Source organism: Sinohyriopsis cumingii, chromosome 2 (assembly GCF_028554795.1).
Source record: "Sinohyriopsis cumingii isolate HCF-2022 chromosome 2, ASM2855479v2, whole genome shotgun sequence".
Classification (NCBI taxonomy): domain Eukaryota; kingdom Metazoa; phylum Mollusca; class Bivalvia; order Unionida; family Unionidae; genus Sinohyriopsis; species Sinohyriopsis cumingii.
This window is the reverse complement of record NC_142962.1, coordinates 5,018,111-5,042,781: the sequence shown is the minus strand read 5'-3', so window position 1 is coordinate 5,042,781 and position 24,671 is coordinate 5,018,111. Positions and strand designations below refer to the sequence as shown.

The following is a 24,671-nucleotide window of genomic DNA, read 5'->3' as shown; positions in this document are numbered from 1 at the left end:
GTCGTCAAAAAAATAAACAAGAAATAAATAAACACGTAGAGTACTTTATTTTTTCAGATACTATTTCGAACTGAGGTTTTATTAGTACAATCGGTCATTGCAAAAATAAACATCTCAAGGAAAGTTCATTTGTAAAATCTGGACCTTTCTACGAGATGATTTATTTGTTTGTTTTATTTGTTTTTGTCGGAATTCTATGGTCTGTTCACCCTCTCTGCTGCTCACTAAAACAAAACCAACATGTGATATGTCTTACATTGTCGGACTAGTCGTCATGCTGTCAGGATAATGTGACTTGGTGGAACATGACGCTACATGTCTGAGGCACGATGCCCCAGTGCTATACATCATTAAAAACTGCCACACAGCGATATAGCGATATGACTCAAATTTTTAAAGTTACATTAAAAAAAAAAAAAAAAAAAAAAAAAAAAAACCATACACCGTTACTGATATTAATTAATGTTACTTCATGCTCGTAAACATTGAACTAACGTAGTTATTCTAAAGTTGCTCATCACCTAACTGTAGTCGCAAAACTTCAGACACAAATGATCGATTGCTATGGACGTTTGCGATGGCAACAGTTCACTGGTGCATGTGTAAAATGTATTTTTTTTTTATTGGGGAGGGGAGCGGAAGTCAGGTTTAAGGGATCAATAAATTAACTGGGATGGGGAGGTGGAGGCAAAACGTCGGTGATTTTCATTAAAAAAACGAATTTCGGCTCCCAAACAGATTTAAAAAAGAACGTGCCCTGAAAAATTCTTCCTCTTATTTGTAGAAAAAAAAAAGAACCAGGCTAATTATACCCATCATACTGGTTGATAATTATGAATGAAAAAAATGACCATGAATATACCCCTCCCCGAACCCCAAAACGGTTGGTCAACAATCGTTACCATCGGGGAGCCACCAATTTTTTTTTTTTCTCGATACTCTGTGTTTTTGTGGTGACCTCCTAAGACATGACATACAGTCCGGTTTAGACTGGCTCAAGCCTGTTAGTTGGCATCGTCTAAAAATGTCCACGTACTTTAACGTCGATTTTAGTGATGTATTTCCGGGGTGGGGTGAGGGTTGGGGGTGGCGGCGGTTATATAATGATTTTGCAAGGAACAATGATCGTCCGGCAATCGAACACAACTCGATAATCGCTTTTAAAAGTATTTAAACAGGTATGTCAACAGACTCACTACTAAGTATGTTGCAAATGCAAACAACTTCGCCTTACACCTGTCACTCTCTCAGAAACTTATAAGATATGTAGAGCGCCCCCTGTAGGGTTGACTCAGAGGTCAGGAATAACAATAGCAGTTCCAGTGTTCGTAACGTTTCGGTCAATCCCTGTTTCGCAAATAGCTGAGGTTGTGAGAATGTCAACTATCAACATATATTCTACGTATGACCTGTATTACCACCTACAGGCGGAGAGAAACAAACAGCAACTTATTTTTATCCGGGATATAGATTTTGTTTTCGAGAAATATAACGGAACTGGGTTTGTTTGAGATTTATCGGGGCAATATTATTTTTGCAAGTTATTTCAAATTTGATTTTTGTTGTTGTTGTCTTACAGCCCACCAACCCACCCAATGCCAACGGAATTGTCGTTACATTTATTTTCCTCTTACTTTTCCCACACCATTTAAGATATTTTGACATGTATGCTTACTTGTAGAGGTAAAACCGAAAGACATACTTATATCCCATCTACAGACGGTGGTATATGCATGGTTTATGTTCACTCTTTTATTCAATGCAGAAAGATAACATGGATTAAACACCTTATTAAAATCGAAGACGGACATCGGAAGAATATAGTTACAAAAAAAGTTCTATGAAAATTTGGAGGCGTCCGGATATTAAAGTTAGGGAAGAAAAAATTAAAAGATAGTAGTTGTTGTTGTTGTTGAAGGGTTTAACGCGGGTTTCTTCAGCACAAGATAGGCTATACATGGAGGCCAGTATAAATGGAGCAGGAAGAACCCGGGAAATCCCGGAAAGAACCAGCGACTCACGAGACTCGAACCCATGCAGACAGAGGTGAGATGGCAATGATCCGTAACGGTGAGCGCTTTCGAACACTAGGCCACTCGAGGCCCCCGAAGATATTAGTAAATGAATTAGTTATACATTTTGTCAAGTTGCCATCCTTGACTTGGCATTGGAAGACTGCTAGTCTCAAAATATTCTAAATTTTGCTGATATTAACAACTTTCGTTTTAATACGAAATTGCGGTGATGCGAATAAAACGTGTCAAAACATTGTTTTGATAACAGAGGATCATTATTAAATTTTGATGCATTACTTAAAAGGGCTGGCACTAATGATTTCATTGAATATTTCTCAATTATTTAAAATAACAATAACTGGTCAATGGAAAAGACAAATGAGTATATTAACAACGGAAACAGTCTTACGCATGTAATTCTGAAAAAGTTTACTCTTACAAATAATACTGTAAAATATGTGTAAAGGTGCACATTTTTTTTTTAAAGAAACTTTCTTAGTACATTTTGTCGTGGTCAGCATGACACGCAGCCATTAACACTGACGTATGGGATAGGATCGCTTTAAATTCCCGCTGGGATAACGGTCCGACAGATATGCCAATGTCAGGACAAATAGCGGAAAATGACAGAGTGGGGACAAGTCAGCAAACATTATGGGAAATCTTGGGTCATTTCGAACAGGTCTCATAAAATGATATTTTCCATAACAGACATTAAGAGACATCTAGAGAAAATTATTCTGACTTCGATGGAAGTATGTTTGAGAAAGAAATCCTGATTGGCTAAGCTAAACGATGGGGTGTGTTCCCCAGATGAAATTTCATGTTTTTAAGTATCACACAACGAAGTTTTAGGCAGTTCATGTTTCTTTGACAAAGCAAGAACTTCTTGATTCTGGGAAATGGAATTCTCTGATGATAGACGAGTGAGGGCTCGGGAAGGCACAATGGAAAATAGTTTCATATATGTACTGCACAGTGGAAAAGACGCAGTCTACAATTAAGACGGTGAATGACCCTAAGAGGCTAGAGGAACAGAGAGAGAGAGAGAGAGAGAGAGAGAGAGAGAGAACAGGGATTCATAAAAGACCGGAAGCAACAAGTTGATGCTGACATACCGGCAATTTGAGTTCGAATCGTCACTCGATTATATGATGAAGTCCGTGAAACAGAACGGCTTAGTGAATTTAGCATACATGTTGTAACTATCTCTAAATGAAAGTGAATCATTCAAATGTCACGTTTTATTTCATTTTGTTTATGTAATTGATTGTTATATTTTACAAACGGGGGCTCGTGTTAGTCTATTCTGTATCCCTGCTCAGATCTCTGTTATTCATTTCATATTTTATTTTATTGTTTACTCGATCCGGGCCACACCAGCGTGGTCGATCATCTCCAGATAACGATGACCAAAGAACCCTAAGGAGGTCATCCATCCCACCTCCATCACTCTGTATGTAAAAAGCCTGGAAAACAGTAGGCACTGACAAGATGATTAGGTCAACAAATCTGGAAAATAATCACTAAATTCTGAAAAGTGCAACAAAGATAGAACTTAATTGCATTTAAGTTTAAATTCACGCACAGAACCACTGTAGCAAATCATTTTTAAAAAAATTCATAAATGACGACACGTGTACATTTTGTAAACAAGAAGTTGAAAATGTCGAACATCTATTTTATGAGCGTCCAGCGACTGAAAAGTTTTGGAACTCATCTACTGCATGGATTAAGAATTATATACCAAATATTCTGATTTCAAAAGATGTTGTCTTTAGAAACGACAAGTTTGGTGACCTTTTCACTAAAGCGTTTAACGAATCTGTAAAATAAAACGTACACGTTTGAGTTAAAAGAAAAAGTGGATAATGTTATGAACTTCAACAATCTGTAGAATACTCCAGTCAAACATTGTATCTACTACTGAGTTCTGTATTTTGACGTAATATTTTCAGCGTCTGCACACACGTACATTTTTCTTCCTCTGTGTGTGAGTGTGTGTGTGCGTGTAGAGAGAGAGAGAGAATTTTTATCGATAAATACAGAAGTTATAAACCTGTTGTCATGACTTCTCAACTTTTACGTGCGTTACCCAAAACACTGCACTAGGTGGTATTAAAAGGAATCTGCAGAATCATGACATTTTAAATGTCAATATAAAAGGAGAAGAAAAAAAACGAGCAAAAACAAACAACATAAATGTGAAACAATATAAAGCGGGGCGCGAAAGTTCGGATGACACTCCAATTATGGTCACATATAAAGGTATGTTGTTGTGCCCTCCTCAAAGGTCCTCACTCGGTCTAGAGTACTATGGCCCCAGGGAATGTTCAGTCGTGCGTTTGAACACTGATAAGGTGTTTCAAAAACTTATTGGATCAACGATAACCGCTAGGCCGTGAAAGGGTACGTTTCAAAACTATGATCGTTTGAGGGGTTGTCTCCAAATTTATAAGCAAAGTGAGATTCGCTCATAACGGCGACTTTTGTATCTACAAAACCAATTTCAGCGCTTTTTTAAATATTTTCTCTCGCTAGTAAACATCATTGTGTGGAACATTTTTTTTTTGGTAATAATACGAATTCAGTTATGATTTTTTGTACCATTACGAATTCAGTTATGATTTTTTTCTCTCGATTTAATGTCAACACGGATAAAGTTTCACTCCTACAATGCTTTACTAAGATCAAAATTGTAGATATTATCTTAAACGCGGACCTTTCAGATGTATGTAAGGCTTCCGTCTGAAAGGAGTTCATCGATAAAATAAGTGTAAAGTCTTGCACAATGAGTAACAAAACCATATGCAGAATATGCAAAACACTGACAGATAGTACATGCACAGACAAACGGACAATGAAGGGGTCTGTATCGTGATATACATCTTATAATCAGTCCGGTGCCACATTATTGTTTTATCACTTGCTAACTGTACGATATAGACTGCGGTATGGTATAGCCGTCCAGATGAGTATCTTACTGCGACCAATCAGACGATTCACAGCTGTAATTGTTAACTGCATGCTATTCCATCCTTGCCACACAAAAAAGCTAATACTTTAATACTTTTGATCAAATTAACAAAGCGCAATTTATAAAAGCCTCTATGCTGTTAGTAATATACACCATGCAACTCAATATTGTTTAATGATGTTTTACAGAATAGCCAGTTTTCAAAATACTGGAGATCACAAAGTAACCAAACCATTATACAAACACGAGAAGGTGTAAAAGGCCGAAATTAAATTACTGTACCCACTTCACCCCTTAATAAGGACTTGTTTCTGACCCCATTGGGATGTGATCGCCAGCGATTTGTAATCACTTTTATTTAAAGAAATATGGTGACAGCGTGTAATATTTCACGCAGCCATGAAGTTCCGATATAAAAACAAAGGCACTTATTTATGTTTAAATTTAGAGTATACTATATTTACCACATGCATCAGTTTTATTACTTTAAAGACGACCATAACCTAATAAATCTGTAATATTATCAGTAGGTAAAAGTTATTTAGATATGATTCTGATTTTGGACCGTCCACTACAAACATTATTTAAATATCGAACGGTTCTTGAAGCATGCATCGACAAGCAAGTTCACTTGTGAACCTAACTGCATCGCCCCCAGCAGACTGAAGTGTTAACACGCTACAATACAATGCGTCTGGCAACTCGACAATGTATTTACTCGATATTGTAGCATCTATAAAGAGGCTAAATTGAATAATTGTATAATATATCAACATCCAAAAATAAAACATGGATATTTTAAAGTTTAAAGCAATAATGTTTATGCTTACTCAACATACAGTAAACGATGATGATAAGGTTGTAGATAACACATAGTAGACGACGATACGGTTGAATATAACACAGTAAACGATGATGATATGGTTGTAGAAAACAGAGGTAGCCCGTATCAATTTATGTGTAAGTACGAAAGTCCACTGCGTGTTAGTTTTGAGTCATACATACATACATACATACATACATACATACTCCAATGGGAGCTGAATTCTGACACATGACTGTGTCTATAGTACGAATTACATAGAGTTTATAATGTTTCGTTCTGCCTTATAAACTCTATTGGGGTTTAATTCAAACATGTATGTAGCAAGGTGAGGTAAACGCTACTATCAATGACAGCAAGAAAACGAAATTAATTCTATCCAACGATGGTCTAAATCAGGGGTCTCATACTCTATCTACCCCGAGGGCGCACGAGGGCATTTTCGATGGCCCAAGGGCTGCACCACCTTTGTTATCTCTCATGACATCTTGTGACGCCAATCATTTTGCGGGCCACAAGATACGGCTTGGCCGCCTGTGTGAGACCCCTGGTCCAAATGGACAAACCAGATGAAGACCACTCTTGGACTGATAGGCTGACAGATGAAAATATCTCAAAAACATTTGATAGCAGCGGGGTATGCGGCGTTAGCGTCATAAAATGTTTAGAAAAAGCGCGTTGCCATCATCAAAATGAGAAAATTAACATCAATGAAATTTTTAAAAGTACAAATATTTACACAGTATCCTTTATTTTCCTAAGTTATAAAGTGATTTGATTTCAAACTCTGTTGCCTTTGAAATTAAATGATACCGTTCATTTCTTCACTACCCCACATAAGTTTTTGCCAGATTAAAATTCAAGTTCTTTAGGCAAAATACTTCTGTTCCAGTTGACAAGGTAACTCAGCACCCTCTGCATCAACCTGTTCCTTAACACTCTTGATTTCTTTCATCATAGAGAATGACCTTTCACGGTCTGAAAATAAACGGAACATAAACTGTATTAATAAATGCAGAAAAAGATATATATAAAAAACTACCTGATTTCTAGCACATTCAAACTGAAAATAGTTGTTTATTGTTGGAGAATTATTTACACTATAAATGAAGGAAGAAGGAACAATTCAACGCATTTTATTTAAATGTTTAAAAACAGGTAAAATATGGAAGATAAAAATGGTTCAATCTCTTAGTTGGATAGACAAAAACGAGAAAGGACAAATTAATTTGACAGCACTTACATAAATTAAGGTTTACAGATCAAACTATGGGTCAGAGCCTACAATGAAAATATAAGAGAAACTCGTCGATATATACAAATTTTCATTCCTCGTAACATTTTTGGAAAATAATAAGAACAACAGCAATCACAACTACAACCATTACTGTAAAATCAAAAACATTTTATTGTCCGAGACACTGCACCACTCTACTCCTATCTTATCTGCTGGTAACCTAGTTAAAAGTCTAAAACAGTTTTTAGCAATATGGAAAACTTACCATCCCATCTAGTAATTTCCACTGAAGGAAATAAAAGTCTTCCATTCAGAGCTGAGCATAGTCCTTCATTTTTACACTCGTTGTTTGTGGACATAACACGCTTTCTTTGGACAAATCACGCTATCGGAGTCGGAATAGTGTGCCTAACTTAAAATGTAATATGTAACTTTTTTTAAGAAAAATAAATAGGTATCGGAAATGACTAATTGATATATATATATATATATATATATATATATATATATATATATAACAACCAATAGACTCCGTTATCGCTAGTCAATCACGTGACTATGTGAGTGACTATATGAGTGGAAGACGAAACCGGTATCAAAGATCACGTACACACAGTTCAGCAAGCTAAGTACAAAAGATAACAGCTCACTGAGTAATTATCCTGAGTTATCTTAATTCAACACCCCAAAACAGGTAAATACAGGCATCATTTGAGTAATTGGGGTTTGACTTAGTGACATCGTGTTTACTGAATAGATTAATTTTATAGGGCTATCGGTAAGCATGTAAGCATAGCATCACACGTGCACAGTGTATCGGTGGGTTCTAAAGCATACAGCAAGCCGTCTTGTAGCATCCAGACAACTGCAACTATGTTTTAAGGCACAGCAACACAATTAGTTTATATAGTGCCAAGAAAATCTGAGTAAAGTGCCTTGCCCAAGGATATACTAAGGAAGTCGGCCCAGGCTGATCTAATGGCAGAATTTGAACCCGCACTCTTTTGGTCGCGAGTCCAGCACGTTAATTCTACACGCATGTCAGAATGTATTCGGACCAAAAAGCAGGAAACGCGATCTAAATTTCTCGAAATCTGCAAAGGTTCAGTTTGAAAAGTTTTGCAATTCATCGCCGTATCATCCATTACAATTAATGTATTCCGTGGGAAATGATTCATCAAGCTAAGACTTGTATCTTCTTCCGATTAAACCAGTACCCGGAAGTCTGTTGCACTCACCATTCGCTACATTCTCAATAGCTGAGACAGCTATCAATGTAACTTGGCAGTCACTGCATTAGCCCTTACCTGTTTTAAGTGAATGAGGGTGTGCAACATATAGTTGGGTACTTTACCTTTTGATACACATCGATCTAAGTTTAAAACACTTGTTTTGTTCTGTGTGTGTGTGTGTTTTTTTTCCCACAGGTATTCGACGCGAGCTTGATGTTGAGAAAGAAAACAAAATAATCTAAAGAAAAATAGCATACAGAGTGACAAAAAAAACGTAGATTACCCCCATTACCCGTTCTGACATAGGACCCTCTCTATCATAATATATAAGAGAGAAGGTACGGAACTTCCAAATACTTCGTTCCACCCATGACCCTCGATTTTCTTCTGCTATTTCCGTCTTTAAAGGCACGCTTCCATATTATATGGCTTGCTTTGCTCCTGAGATATTTTTCTATCCATCAAGCCATCATTGACTTTTCTGCGTTGTTCCAAACTTAAGTTACGGGCTACGAAACGTGCGATTTTCGCAAATTTTTAATCTGTGACAAGTCCGAGCTCATGTGATAATAAGTATAACCATTTGAGCCAATCATATTTCGGCGTTGACGTGTGTGCCGCATAGTTTACCTATTTCGAAAATAGAGTCGCATGTATACGCTGTATGTGCAGTGAAGGAGACAATATCTAATTCTTGCATGGAACAGGATTCCTAAAGTTGAATCGAGTTAATGGTAAGTAAAAACAGACTTTTGCATCTACCACCGTTCTGTAATTCAAGAAGGGATGCACCATAGAGTTGAAAATATGGTACATGTAGCTATTTTCACCGGTTTTCACATGTGCACGCACTTGTCCAAAAATATAAAATTCGCGAAAATCGCACGTTTCGGAGCTCGTAACTTCAGTTTGGTACTTAAAAAATATTGTATTTACTGGCAATCAATTTGACTAGCGTTTTCGGTTTAGTCGCGAGTCGTGATTGCCGAGAAGATACAATTAGAATAACAATAATAATGTACTTATACGTCTTGAATGCGTGCATTGACGCATAATAAAATGAGAGGCATGCATAAAGGCATATTCGGCGCATACATGCCCACCCCTTTCGGCCTATTGTCAGCTGCGCATCTGTACCGAAGTAACTCGGCAATATTTGGATCAGTTCAGATTCAGAAGAGTCGACTGCGTCAGCAGCAAGCACACTGTCCCGCTCAGACATCACGTGCTGTGTTAGTTTCCGCATGCTTCTTTTTAAGTTCGTTCTTTTCTATTTTGTGTTCACATTGTCTTTTATTCGTCCTCCACTTCGCTGGGTATCCTGTGTTTGGATTATTAATTATTATTTCCAGAGATATTTAATATAGCTATTTTAAAAAAATTCTAAATAATTAGTACTTCACGGCTCCAGGCAAACGTCACGAGGGCGGACATAAGCGCAAGCTTGCTGTGGCTGATTTATAGGTTAGGCAAACAATTTTTTAAAATAAATACTGTATGTTAAAAAAGAAGCAGTAAAACCGAAGCATTTAGTATTATTTAAACAAAGACAAATATGTAATGTTAGTTTTTTATGTTTACCTGAACCAGGGGCGGATCAAGGCTCACTCGTGCCCCCCTCCTTTCCACGTACACCTGGGAAGAAAACCCTAGGGTGCACCATGATCAAGAAACAGAATATTATGATCAATTTGCACTAGTTTTATCAATTTGTTTTTACAAATCTTCATTTCGTTTTTTTTTTTTTTTTCTTTTCACCCTTTTCTCAACTTTGTGGTGCCCCCTTTGGCCCTGGTGCCCTAAGCACGTGCTTAGTCTGCTTAATGGTTAATACGCCCCTGACCTGAACCTATTACATATTCGATGTTGACAGCTGTCGTAGTCCCCCCCCCCTCCCTCCGCTGGCATTTTTTCATTCTTTGGCAAGCGAGTTGTCATAAGTTACTCATGGATACAACTTTCGAGGGTTGAGTTTAGTCACACTCTAACCAACTGGGACACACCGAATTATTGAGTGTAGTCACACATAAACCATCTGGGACGCACCGGATTATTGAGTGTAGTCACACACTAACCAATTGGGACACAACGGAATATTGAGTGTAGTCACATACTAGCCAACTGGGACACACCAGATTAGCTAGTTGCTGGCCTAATACAGTGGCTTACCAATTTTGGCCAGTTACCACTGAAACTTGGTTCCACTCCATAGTTGTTTCGAATTTTGCAAATTATTTCTAAATGGTGAATCCAGATATCTGAAGAATGAGAAAACCCACGGGAATATGACCATCAGTGCAGGATGAGTAGTAATATAAAGATTTTCAACATGGCCGTTGTACTGGACTCTCAGATAGGAACTATTGTCATTTAGGACCAAACTTTTCACGATGGATGCAATGTTGGTCATATTGGATGTCAGATCAGCTAAATTCTGATTTAGGACCATCCAAATATAATCAGAAGTCTTCGACTGAAAACCCCATGCTGGATAGTACCGATAACAAGATATTAAAAATGCCTGATGTAATGGCCATATTGGAAATCTGAGCAGAGCTATAAAAAAAAAAAATTAAGACCAACCAGATTAGTGGCTCTCAAATTTATTTTTCGTTGAACTCTTGAACATGTTTTCGGCGGACCACTTAATGATCTTTCCTAATGTTGATTGTACCGTTAGCTAAATACTCTAAAGCGCTTTGCATAAAACGCTAAATATTTTTTAAAAAATTAACATTTTTTTGCTTTACAAATAAAAGTACCCAACTTATATTTTAATATCTGTATTCTTTCCTTTATAGCGCGATGGATGGGCACGTTTTTCGAATTCTCGATTGTTCCGCAACTCTTGAGCAGACCTCCTGAATGGAGCTCGCAGACCATCAGTGGTCCGCATACCAGTTAGAGAACTCCTGAACTAGACCATGGGTTGAATATGTGTGTAAATGTTAGATGCAGAAGTGATAACAATCTTGTGCTAATGGTTGGACGGACGACAGGCAACAGACCATCCCTTAAGCTCTTGTGGTATATGACCAGTAGAGCTATGACCAGAAAAGGAAGTGATGACAGACTGTTAACTTATCAAGAAGAAGGAGAATTTAGAAGCTATTTGAATTCTGTTGAATTTGTAAATTCAAAAATAGAAAGGAAACAGTTCTTGAGTTACTTGACAATAATATAAAGAAATAAAACGATGCTGCTGAAGAACAAAATACGGCTAAATCCAATACTGAATAAATGATTACAAAGTTATGAAAGTAAAAGACCACAATTAGTTGGCCACTAAACAGATATAGAAAGTAACTTTAGTGAAAATATTAATAAGACTAGAGTTAAAAATTAAAGCAACATTACCATGAAGTGAAAGTTTAAAATGACCGTTCAAAGGAAAATGTGAAACAGATGCTACTGTTTTCAGAGTTCCAACAACTCCTGACTGATCCACAAAAAAATTTATAAATGGATTAACAGAAAGCACGAAGGAGCCCTGTGGTCTTGGAGTCAACGACAGCAAATATGATAAATTCAATAAAGACGTATATAAAATTATTTGTAAGAGTAGCATTACCTGGTATCATTGGCGGTGTAATAATATCTGTCAGGACAATTGATAGCCGATGCTGCCATTTTATTTATTCTTGCAATAATTGACTTCTTTGCAACTGTGCAGTAACAAAATGACTTAATATTTGTTTCATAATTTATTACATTAAATACGAAAGGTCTGTATTGTCCTGGTCAGGTACCGTAGGTTTGTCTATATAATACTTTTAGTCTTACTGTGCATTTTTCTGTCTGTCTGTTGATGAATTATTACAGGTGGTTTGTCCACTTCTGTTGCTACCATGTCGGAATTTACATCATATTCTAAACAAATCTGATGACTTTAGTAAGTTCTTTTATTTTAGCCTTCTATACATGACAGTTTCATCACCATATCACTCTGTATCAAAAATATACCATCATCATTAACATAACAGCGTTTTTATCTCAGCGTCTCTACTTGAATCGTATTGTTAAAATCTTCTTGTAATGTCTTAGTCTGCGTCAAATCCTCGTTCACGAAACAATAAATATCTGATCACTTTTACAGTGTTTTACACAGGATATTGAGACTCAGAAAAATATTTTCTATTTTGTACTTGGCCAATCAAGATATGTATGATCTAACACTCCGATGCAGATAGACACATGTTAGTCCGCTGCTCTTTCATAGAAAGAAATATATCCAACCTATTGCTCTTGTGTTAATTGAGCAAACTGATAATTATAAAACTTGTAATCAGGCTGCACAAAACACACCTGAGGCCATATTTGTAACAGGCTCTTAGATTAACACCAGATGTGGGAAAAGCTGTGGCTAAATTTTTCTTGTCCAATCATGTGGTTGTGGGATATTAAAGCTATTACAATTTGTCTAAAAGGCATCTAGATATATTTTGTTGTTTGTTAAGTTAAATGCAATATTATACAGTAATGGCAATGAGTAATCAGAGATTTGTAATGTGTATTACGAGTCTATGCTTTTAAATAAAGTAACATAAAAGAATGAAAAGCAACAAGCTTTGTAAAATTAAGCAAATAATTCATTTCTCAAGAACACAAAGTGAAAATGAAAAGAAAAAAAAAAGAATTTAGGTATTGCGAATTAAATCCCAAAATAGTACTAGAATTACCCACACAAGTCCTAATAATAAAAGTTTTGAATAAACTTTAGTGGAAATCCAAATTAAGCCAACGCTGGTGTTGATGTGCCCGTGGCGGCCTGTATCGTATATTTGTACCAACAGTCTTACGTTGAAACACAGTAATATAATTCCGTATCATCCCTTCAGCTCTTGTGGTATAGGACCAGTAGAGCTTAAAATGAACTACAGCTGAAGAAAAGACTACAACCAGAAAAGGAAGTCATGACAGACTGTTGACTGATAAATAAGAATGAAAATTAAGAAGCTACTTGAATGCTGCAGATTTTGTAAATTCGAAACTATTAAAATAAGAAACAGATCTTGAGTTATTTGATAATCGTATAAAGAAAAGAAAAGACTGCTGTGCCTGTGGTGGCCTGTATCATGTTCTTGTACCAACAGTCTTTTGTTGAAACACAGTAATATAATTCCAGGTTTAAATTCACTATAAATCCCAGTGAATGTCTCTTTCCAAGAATACCACTTGTTATGAGCACACTGTATTTCCAGACAATAAATTCACTGAATGAAATAATCTTAAGAAATAAACTCCAGCCCAAATAGAAAACAGGACACAACACAATACAATTTATTGTGCCTCAAGATCTTATAGCGCGAATGAAAGAATAATCCATCCAGTGACGAGATTATATAGTCCTCTACTTGACCCCAGGTCACAATTAGCATTGTCTGAAAAAAATATTACCTAACTGAAAATAATCTTCTAAATACTTCTTCATGTTAACAAAATAAAATGTTAGTTATAATTAGAAAGTATGTTATTAAAATTATAATATATAACCTGGACTAAAATTATAATACATAACCTGGACTATGTCAGGTATGCCAGGTAAATTGTAGGGGAATTCCAAAAACCAAGACCCAGACCCAAATAAACATGTTTACTTCCATTATTAATGATCCTGATATTAAGCCCATATAAACAGAGAATATGTTAGCTATGTGTTAGCTGTTTACAGAATATATTTTTAAAAAAAAACTCAGGTCAAGTAGAAAATAAACTTGATTTTGGATGAGGTCAAGTCCAACATACAATATTACATTACAATAGCATATAATGAAATAATAAAAAGTTTAAGAAAACTAACAAACATACAATGCAAATTAAATATACATAACATTTGAAAGTGAAATTTATATACTGATTTTAGTAACCCAACTCCACAATATAAATTCGGAATTCCTAAAACATTCCATTTGCTGCTATTGCACACCACACTGCCTAATTTAACTGAGTTTGCCAACATTTAATTTCACTCATTGCTTGTTATCTTTTCAATATATTAACAATAATGCTTAAGGTTACCTTTTGGAAAATGTCTATTGATCTCTATGTACAACAGGCTTTTCTACACAATATATCCTTATCTCATTAAATAGATTTGCTATTCTGTTATCAGCTGGTTCACTAAAACTGGTTGCATTCAAGAGTAAGACATGCTACTATTTATATAAATCTGGATTCCATTTATTTATAAATAAATTTTCATAAACTGCAAAGTTAACAGGATTCATAAATTTTAAATAATAAAATGGGAGGAGGCTGGCTTTTTATCCTATATGTTTGGCATGTAGGTTGACTTGGTGATCTTAAGACAGTGACTCAGATGGCATATGATCTAAGGAAAAATTAGATGATTGACCCCTAAGTTTGAATGTGTGAAAAAATCTTTATAGAACTGGTTTTAGCAACATGCTTTTGCTTAACAAAAGAGCAAAATGACAGGCAAAAAATGTAAGCAACTGGCTCAGGGACTTTAGGCTGCAAAATTAAAGACCTAAGTGTTATAAATTACTTAAATGTATGTAGTTCTTAAAACATACATTATAAATAAAACTGATGAATATATCTTCTAAAATAACCACACATTTGATTTTCTGTTTGTTTCTACCATACTAAATGCACGAGTTTGCTGTATAAATCTATCTAATATTTTCATCTATGCATCTGCCTATATTATTATATGTTAGTCACACCATGAATGCTTTTGTACTGTAAGACAGTTTGTTGTATTCCGCTTCTTTTGAAGTGATCTGTCATTGGTTAAGGTGAAAACTGTTTCTATCCATCGTGAAATGACAAGTTAAGGACCTTATTTTGTTAGAAAATGGCATTATTATGGCCTCTGTATTCTTCACACACAACTGACAAGTTAATCTGTAAATAATTGTAACAGGGAAACCTCCCTAACTCTAGAGGGGCTCGCTACCACTGCTATCCAAGGCGACATGAATAATCCTACCCATTATACAATGTACTGAGGGTTGTGAGGTCTACCTGTGTCTCAGCATTGAATTTCCACTTTACTACACCCTCCCAAGTCTGGTTTCAGGTACAGCTGTGAAATCCTGCTTGTAGTGGCAAATGGAAAATACAAGGCCAGCTCTAGGTTCTAATTTAGGATCACACTACCCCCACCACCACCAAATTAACTACCACCTAAGTCAGAGGTGGGCTAAATACGGCCCACTGACTGGATCTGGTTTTATCCTCCAATTTTCATCACTGGCTGTTGCTTTAAAAATTACCTATCTGGCCCACACACTGGAGGAAATTTGCCCAAGCCTGACCTAAGCTATCCAAGCCAACATGCCCAGTCCTACCCATTAGAATTTCTCCCTACCTTTCTGAGGCACATACCTGTCAGCTTCAGATTAATTACTGGGTTAGAGATGGAAATGTGGAGTCCTGCTTGAAGCATCAAATGTAATAGGAAATAACAAATGGATGGGTCATGAATGCCAAATTCAGTTACATGGATGGGCCATGGATGCCAAATTCAATTACATGGATGGGCCATGAATGCCAAATTCAGTTACATGGATGGGCCATGAATGCCAAATTCAGTTACATGGATGGGCCATGGATGCCAAATTCAGTTACATGGATGGGCCATGAATGCCAAATTCAGTTACATAGATGGGCCATGAATGCCAAATTCAGTTACATGGATGGGCCATGAATGCCAAATTCAGTTGAAAGGATGATACGGATCTTTAATGAAACAAAGCTATCTGAACACTTTCTTCAATATTAATATATCTGTATTCATTTTGCTAATCTGCTATCAGCATTTCCAGCTTCAATTGCATTCAAGCCAACTGAACAGTAGGTTAATGGAACTTAAAAACACATCCATTTGCTTGTGTCAAAAGTTTTATTTGTTGGAAAAATTAGATCAGAAGTAAAAGTCCAAGTATAGGATTATGTCTTTAATATATGGAAAAGTGTCAGAAATGATATTTTCTTCTCTAGCTCTTCATATTTCAGTTTGAAATATGAATACGCCCAAAATTGTTATGATTTAATGTCCAAATGTTGAGAATAACATTTTAGCATGACATGCAAAAACATTTATACCAAGATTTAATATTTGAGAGTCTCATGTGTAAATTTACACTGTTTATGGAATGTGACCACATTCCCCTGAAAAATATGGAAAAACAGCATATAAACATAATACATTATATTGAAAGATTAGAATGCGATGTCGGATAGATCTTAACTACATCTGCCTAGCAATGATGTTGAAGTTGATGAAGTAGACTGGGTGGCATGAGCAGGCCTACAGTATAATGGAGTATACTGGAATCATGGGTCTTGGAGTTAACAATTGGCAAATACACGCAAGTAGATAAAGACAGTGACCTTCATATTACGTATGTCTATTTGTTGTTCTTTGCTCTATATTACAATAAATTTTTAATTTCCAGTTTAAATCAGATGATAGCAGGAAACAATCAATAAAAAGACACCATGTAGATTCCAGGTTATGCAAAGAGTGTTACTCTGATCAAGAGGTAATACCGAAAAAATATTTTTTGTGATGGCATATACTTGTCCTAATGTTTGGAACATGATGTATATGTTTCGCAAAGTGTAAATCAACATGAAAAATGGACAATAGTTCCGTGGCCACAATACTACCACCTATTCCCTCCAACAACAGAAACTTCTGAGAGAATTAAAGAGTAGATCTGTAACCACCTGTGACTGGGGGGTGGCATCAGGATTATCATAGTCCTATAATGTAAGCTGTATCACATATTTTTGTTTTTGTGCTGTCTAAACATTTTCTGAAATACCTCACACACCTGGCAGCCCATAATGACATTTTCCCACACATTTCAATCTAACTACTTACAATTATTTTGCTGACTTTACCCTGATGGAATCAAAATCAGACAGTAGTAATGGTGCATTATTTTCATGTTTCGTTCAGCTGGCTGGAATGCTATGGAAGCCAAGAATGCTGAAATCAGCTTAGATTGAAGAATCTTTCTTTAAATTTAAACGAAAAAATATATGCCAATATTGAAGATAGTAATTAGATTTGTTTCATCCAAGATATTTATCATCCTCATAACCAACTTCGGCATTCCTGGCTTCCATCGCATTTCGATCAACCAAAATGTATGTCAACTGAACTTGAAAATATGTCCATTTGCATATATGAGAATTTGCATTTTAAAAAAGACGTCAGAGTAAGTAAAGCTTAATCAATATGACTTTATTTGTGGAAAAGCTTCATTGTGTGCTGTCAAGTATGTGAGATATTTTTGAAAATATGATCACTTGTTCCGATGTTAGTCAACATCCGAACATGCATGTATTTAAGGCAGAAAGACAGCACAAAAACATAAAGAACGTGATATTTCTTACACTGCAGGTCAAGGACTGTTGGTGAGACTGGGCCAATCAAGATACGAAAGTATATATCGACCACATACTGTGTTCCAACAATGCTTTAAAGTCAATGCCTATCATTTCTGAATGTCCCCAGAAAACAAGCACATTAACATCCTTCACATTCTGACTCATACTCCACCACTTATTCTATCTCTTGACCAATATGGTAATCATGTGATCTGACTCTTGCATAGTCCTACATGTAAGACATAGCACATTTTGATTTTGTTTGTAAGACCTGACGCCCAAAACATAAAATATCAACGTCAGGTCTTTCAGGTAGGACTAACTCTTGCATAACAACACTACCATTATCACTATCAAACGATAAAATGGTTAACAGATTTAACAGCGATATCATTATTAAAAAGAGATAGATTCTCTTTGAGAATATGGGGTACGACCATTTTTGCAAACAGTGATAGTCGTCATTCATTTGTTCATTAAATGTCCAAATATCAAAAAATGGGGTGGCAAGGGTCAGAGCAAACTCGGACTAGTGATTTTTCTGAAATCAACTGGTGATGAAGAACCAGTAACCTATGGTCATGTAGTGTATAAAGAATAAGTACACAAAAGGTGGCGCTATGCAGAAAAATACCAAAACCATCGAATACCGCGATACCAGCGAATCCACGATATCGTAGGAAGCTACTGCTGACACAAGACCTTATAGTTCACATGATTCCGTTAGACTTTACTCTACAGACTGTCATAAAATTAAGTCTACTTACCAAACAGCCTTTATTCCGTCAGCTTGAAGTCGAGACAATATATGTGACAGACGTGTATAATGTGTCAATGTAGCGTTATCTGCATATTATCTTCTACCATGACATTCGTTCCACTGTATCATACCACCGCACATGCACATCACACGAGACGCAGCCGTGTCATCATGCAACTAAGGTAAGCAAAGCAAGGGAAATAACTCTACATTTTTCATTCTGTAAAACTACCAATGACATTCTATCTTGGTATTGAAAATAATGATGATAGTGATGATGCTAACATGGACATACCATACACACATTATTTATTATAACGATGGCTACGACCTTTATTCTGTCTTTAATTATTAACGTGTCTCGTTATTTTTATAGTCGTTAAAATAGTTGCAAGAGGCAATGCTAAGCTTTATCCTCACCCATCCATCATCAGACCCGGGTTTAAATAGAGATTTTGATAAGACTGTTGACGACGATGCTAGTGATAATGACTTGCATTTATTATTATTATTATTATCATTATTATTATTATTATTATTTTAGGTATGCAAGCTCTAATTTCGAAGACTCGAAGTTTTAGAAAATCTTGAACTATTTGCATCTATTACAAAATTTAAAGGATTGATGTATTGCATTTAACTGAATTTAATACATAAATTTTATAGTCCCGTGTACTAACAAGAACATTGACAGGTTTGCAACTCTAGCTGATAAATCACATGAACATTCTAAATCAAAGTCTGGAAATGTTACCATTTTAAAAGATTTCAATTAAGAAAAGTAGCAGAGTTTCTATAAAGTGTCCCTGTTATGGGGCGGCGGGCGTGGTGGATGGGAATGGGAGGGGGACAGATACAGACAAAATGAGGAGGAGGAGGATGCACAGGGTCTCGTATCATTGCTTACAATTTAGCTATCAGTCATACATGTAGAATAAAATAGTAACATTATTTTATACTAATGTGTGACTGACAGTTAAATTGTAAGCAACGATACAAGCCCCTGTGAGATGGTGGTGGTTCGATGCAGGGGTGTCGGTGAAAGAGGATGGGAAATGACAGATTTGTGCTAAAACGGGGAGGGTACGTTTAATTGAATCTCCTTTGACGGAGATTAGGGATGAATGTTGTAAATTTTATTTACGGTATATTAACAAAATTGATTTTCACTTTTCTAACATTTCTTACGTCTGTAGTTATCAGCATTTTGTTTTTATTTACAAACGCAGCCTAATTTATTAATCTTAAATGTTACATATGTATGCATTAAACTGTTCAAATTCAAATTATTTTATTGGAATTACATGCTCCATCACGTCATCCAAAGATATATGTACATAAATCCTTGAAATGTGTATTATATAATATATGAAATGTGTGTGTGTGTGTGTGTGTGTGCCTAACATTTTTTCAGTCATATCGCTACGATATCTACAGTGTGACAGTTTATAGTGATGTCTAGCACTGGGTCATCATGCCGCAGATATGTAGCATCGTGTCCCACCCAGTGGCATTATCCTGACACCAGACCGACTAGTCATAACACTAACCTCTTAATGCTGAGCGCCAAGTGAGGCACCTGTAAGTACCATTTTTGTAAGTCTTTGGTATGACTCGAAAATCTTGAAGTGTTTGCATCTATCACAAAATTTAAAGGATTGATGTATTGCATTTAACTGAATTTAATACATAATTTTTATACTCCCGTGTACTAACAAGAACATTGACAGGTTTGCAACTCTAGTTGATAAATCCTATGAACATTCTAAATCAAAGTCTGGAAATGTTACCCTTTTTAAAGATTTCAATTAAGAAAAGTAGCAGAGTTTCTATAGTGTCCCTGTTTATGACTCGACCGGGGTTCGAACCCGCCACCCCCCGCATCAGAAGCGGACTCTCTAACCATTTAGGCCACCGGAGCGGTCAAACTATGAAGAAAATCACACAATTTAGCAAAGTTCCGAAATTTAAATAAGAGCATATCTTGTATATCAAATGACGCTGTTCATGCAAATAATTCAGAATAACAAATGTTTATTAAAGATATTGTAGAATACTTATTTTCAACATTTATGAATGTTCTGATTTAAATAATTAAACTGAATAGATCAACGATTTTCTTCCTGTCCAAGTTTGAACGCTAACATACTAAATTATTCCAAAAGGCAAATCCTTGATTTGTCTTCATACAGGACGAACTGTAATAAACGTTAAATGGCGGTGGATGAATTTCTTATGTAGATTGGATGGGGATGGTGGTCATGAAAATAGTTGTTAGAGTTAATTTTACCAAGCAACATAAACAATGAACTACCTCTTTTTTTGGCGAAGTGTAACAACCGACAGGTGTAATACATTACTACTAAATATATCGTATACTTCGTTGGTAAGTTGTGAAGAACGCAGATTACAGAATAAAAACTGTACCACCCTGATTATTATTAAAATAACGGTTATCATGTTAATGTGTATTTTGTTTTTAAACTGTGACTTACATGTTATCTTAATGTATATTTATTTATAAAATACTACTTATATGTTGCTTTCTTATGGAATCTTGTTGAAAATCTACAGATGCAAGGTCACATGTTACGTTTGCTTTTGTGTATAGACCTCGAGTCAGGGTTATATGAGTTATGTCCCTTGCATCATAGATTATACGGTAGCCTCCGTAAGAAGTACGTCTCCATGAGATTGCGCAATGAACGTTCACGATACGATGAGAAATCGTTTTCAGTTCGTATTAGTCCCATACCTATATAAAGCAAGCGTACGTCATAGAGTTTCAAACGGCAGTGAGGATGAAATGTGCAGTTTGACCGTTTCAAATATTCTTAAATTGATGTCTGAAAAGGTAAGTCATAAACTTTCTTCTTTATTGCTAACTAAGAATAAAAGTATTGTGCGCGTGTTAATTTATTATTATTATTATTATTATTATATTTGGTAAATTTATATATAAAAAAAGTTGTAATTTTCCGGGGTCAGAATCATAATGTACGTTTTTCTATTCAAGTTTGTCTTTTTAAAAAATACGTCTGGTGAAATTCAAATTCTAAAGGAAGATTGTTAGTTTTCTAGGCATGTTAGGGATCATGATGAAAATAGGGTGAAGGCTGAATACTGAAGCAGGAACAGAGTCGGCACACATGCGGGAGTTATGGTCCTAATGAATTTTCGCTATTGTAGCCATGTAGTTCCTATAATTTATCTCAAGTTGCCTTTTTTTTGATACGGTTCTATGGTTAGATCCTGAAGATAACACCGTATTTGCAAATGTTTAAATAGTTGTAAACTTGTTCTCTCTCTCTCTCTCTCTCTCTCTCTCTCTCAACGAGTGTGACATTATGAAAAAGCATTTGTAAGTTAGGACATCCGTCAGTTTTCTTAAATTGATGTCTGAAAAGTGTCTTGGTCATCGACTGGTCTTTACCATCGTCATAATAATAGTCTTATAAACGATAACACCATTATCATCACCTTAATAAATAACAGCAACACTTCCATCACCATAATAAATAACAATAATAACGACAAGTACGTTGGTTACGACTCAGGAGCGAATTTCTAAATTTTTAGTGTCTCGATAGTAAAAGGTTTATCTTGGCCTGGATAGGTCAACTTTCATATAACAAGTTTTGAGTAAAGGGATAATATAAATGAATGAATATAAAGACGTTGGTGCACATTTCGTTATTTTTCCATTTTGTGATGTACATAAATGCAGTTGTTTGAACTGGAGCAAAGTTTTGCGTTAATAGAATTTTGTATGGAAATCCCAATGTGCATACATTTATTAAACGACTTTCCAACATAAGTGTGCGTCGGTGGTATCTTAGATTCTTTAATATTATGTATAGATCTAATACATTGGCACTAGTAAAAAAAATTAATATTATTTATGATCTGTGTCAGTACGAATATCCTCGAATAAAATGGCGAAAGTCTCGTACAAGCACATCAACAGCAGGGGCTTAAACTAACCCAAGGATTACGAAATAAAGAGGCAAACAGCATATATACTTATAATGATTATTGGTGGTATCGGTTGAATTTATTTTTTCATATAAGCTAGTTTGTGGTTCTTCTTCATGCAATGTTCACACAATATATAATGAGTGCAAATAACAGACACAGCAATGCTAAAATAAACAAAATGGCATATTCATATAAAAAAGAAGCCAAATTGAGCTGAGCTAATGACTTTCATTATTGGGGTTATGCTGCTTATGCATTTGATTCTTGGGGCAATGCTGCTAACGCCTTTGATTCTTGGGTCAATGCTGCTAATGCCTTTTATTCTTGGGTAATGCTGCTAACACCTTTGATTCTTGGGTCAATGCTGCTAATGCCTTTTATTCTTGAGTAATGCTGCTAACACCTTTGATTCTTGGGTCAATGCTGCTAATGCCTTTTATTCTTGAGTAATGTTGCTAATGCCTTTTATTCTTGAGTAATGCTGCTAATGCCTTTGATTCTTGGGTAATGCTGCTAACACCTTTGATTCTTGGGTCAATGCTGCTAATGCCTTTTATTCTTGGGTAATGCTGCTAACACCTTTGATTCTTGGGTCAATGCTGCTAATGCCTTTTATTCTTGAGTAATGCTGCTAACACCTTTGATTCTTGGGTCAATGCTGCTAATGCCTTTTATTCTTGAGTAATGCTGCTAACACCTTTGATTCTTGGGTCAATGCTGCTAATGCCTTTTATTCTTGAGTAATGTTGCTAATGCCTTTTATTCTTGAGTAATGCTGCTAATGCCTTTCGACTCTTGGGGCAATGCTGCTAACGCCTTTCATTCTTGGGTCAATGCTGCTAACGCCTTTCATTCTTGGGTCAATGCTGCAAATGCCTTTCATTCTTGGGTCAATGCTGATAACGCCTTTGATTCTTGGGTCAATGCTGCTAATGTCTTTTATTCTTGAGTAATGCTGCTAACGCCTTTCATTCTTGGGTCAATGCTGCTAATGCCTTTCGACTCTTGGGACAATGCTGCTAATGCCTTTGACTCTTGGGGCAATGCTGCTAATGCCTTTGACTCTTGAGGCAAAGCTGCTAATGCCTTTCATTCTCGGATCAATGTTGCTAATGCCTTTGATTCTTGGGGCAATGCTGCTAACGCCTTTGATTCTTGGGTCAATGCTGCTAACGCCTTTCATTCTTGGGTCAATGCTGCAAATGCCTTTCATTCTTGGGTCAATGCTGATAACGCCTTTGATTCTTGGGTCAATGCTGCTAATGTCTTTTATTCTTGAGTAATGCTGCTAACGCCTTTCATTCTTGGATCAATGCTGCTAATGCCTTTCGACTCTTGGGACAATGCTGCTAATGCCTTTGATTCTTGGGGCAATGCTGCTAATGCCTTTGACTCTTGAGGCAAAGCTGCTAATGCCTTTCATTCTCGGATCAATGTTGCTAATGCCTTTGATTCTTGGGGCAATGCTGCTAATGCCTTTGATTCTTGGGTGGTATCGGTTGCATTTATTTTTTCATGTAAGCTAGTTTGTGGTTCTTCTTCATGCAGTGTTCACACAAGAGATAATCATCATTGGCGACTCAGTCTCAAGAGACCATGCGAATAGCGCCCTTGGGGTGTTGTCTGTCTCTGTTGGCATCGTCTGCTGTGGATGTGCAGGCCTATACGTGAGTAACAGTCCCTATTACAGTTGGTGCAGACATACTGGGAAGTCTGAGTTACTGTAGTTGCTGCCGCGTTCTTCTTTCTCTCACGTTTCTCCGCCGCCAACCGGCCTCTTCTCGCATCAGCGATTGATATGCCATTGTTTACCGTCTGTCTCCAGGTGCCTCGGTCCTCGGCCAGCTCTTTCCAGCCATCGGGTGAAATGTTGCATGCCTTCATGTCCCTCTTGCATACATCCTTGAAACGGAGTGAGGGGCGGCCGACTCTTCTCATGCCAGTGGCCAGCTGTCCATATAGGATGTCCTTTGGCAGCCTTCCATCCTCCATGCGTCGGATGTGTCCCAGCCATCGAAGGCGGCGTTTGCTCAGCAGGGAGTACATGCTGGGGGTACTTGCACGCTGCAGGATCTCGCTGTGTGTAACACGGTTTTGTCAGCTAATTTTCAGGATGCGTTTTAGGCACCTATATGGAAGGAGTTGAGCCGGCGTTCTTGCCTCATGTAGGTACTCCAGGTCTCACTTCCATATGGAAGGGTGCTGAGAACACAGGCCTGGTAGACTTGGACCTTGGTGTGCTCTGTCAGCGCGTTGTTTTCCCACACCCTCTTAGTTAGT

At 36.5% G+C, this 24,671-nt stretch overlaps 1 long non-coding RNA gene across 4 annotated transcripts; it reads right to left on the bottom strand.

Moving 5' to 3' along the window:
- Positions 1 to 6,549: 6,549 nt before the first annotated feature.
- On the bottom strand, positions 6,550 to 18,590 carry LOC149804267 (uncharacterized). Of its 4 annotated transcripts, XR_016415298.1 has the most exons (3): positions 18,421 to 18,590; positions 9,380 to 9,605; positions 6,550 to 6,793 (listed from the first exon to the last, which is right to left on the bottom strand). It is a non-coding gene; the product is annotated as an uncharacterized LOC149804267 (long non-coding RNA). The 4 variants fall into 4 exon arrangements; XR_016415300.1 differs by lacking the exon at positions 9,380 to 9,605; XR_016415299.1 differs by lacking the exons at positions 9,380 to 9,605; positions 18,421 to 18,590 and adding an exon at positions 7,318 to 7,474.
- Between the last annotated feature and the right edge of the window lie 6,081 nt (positions 18,591 to 24,671).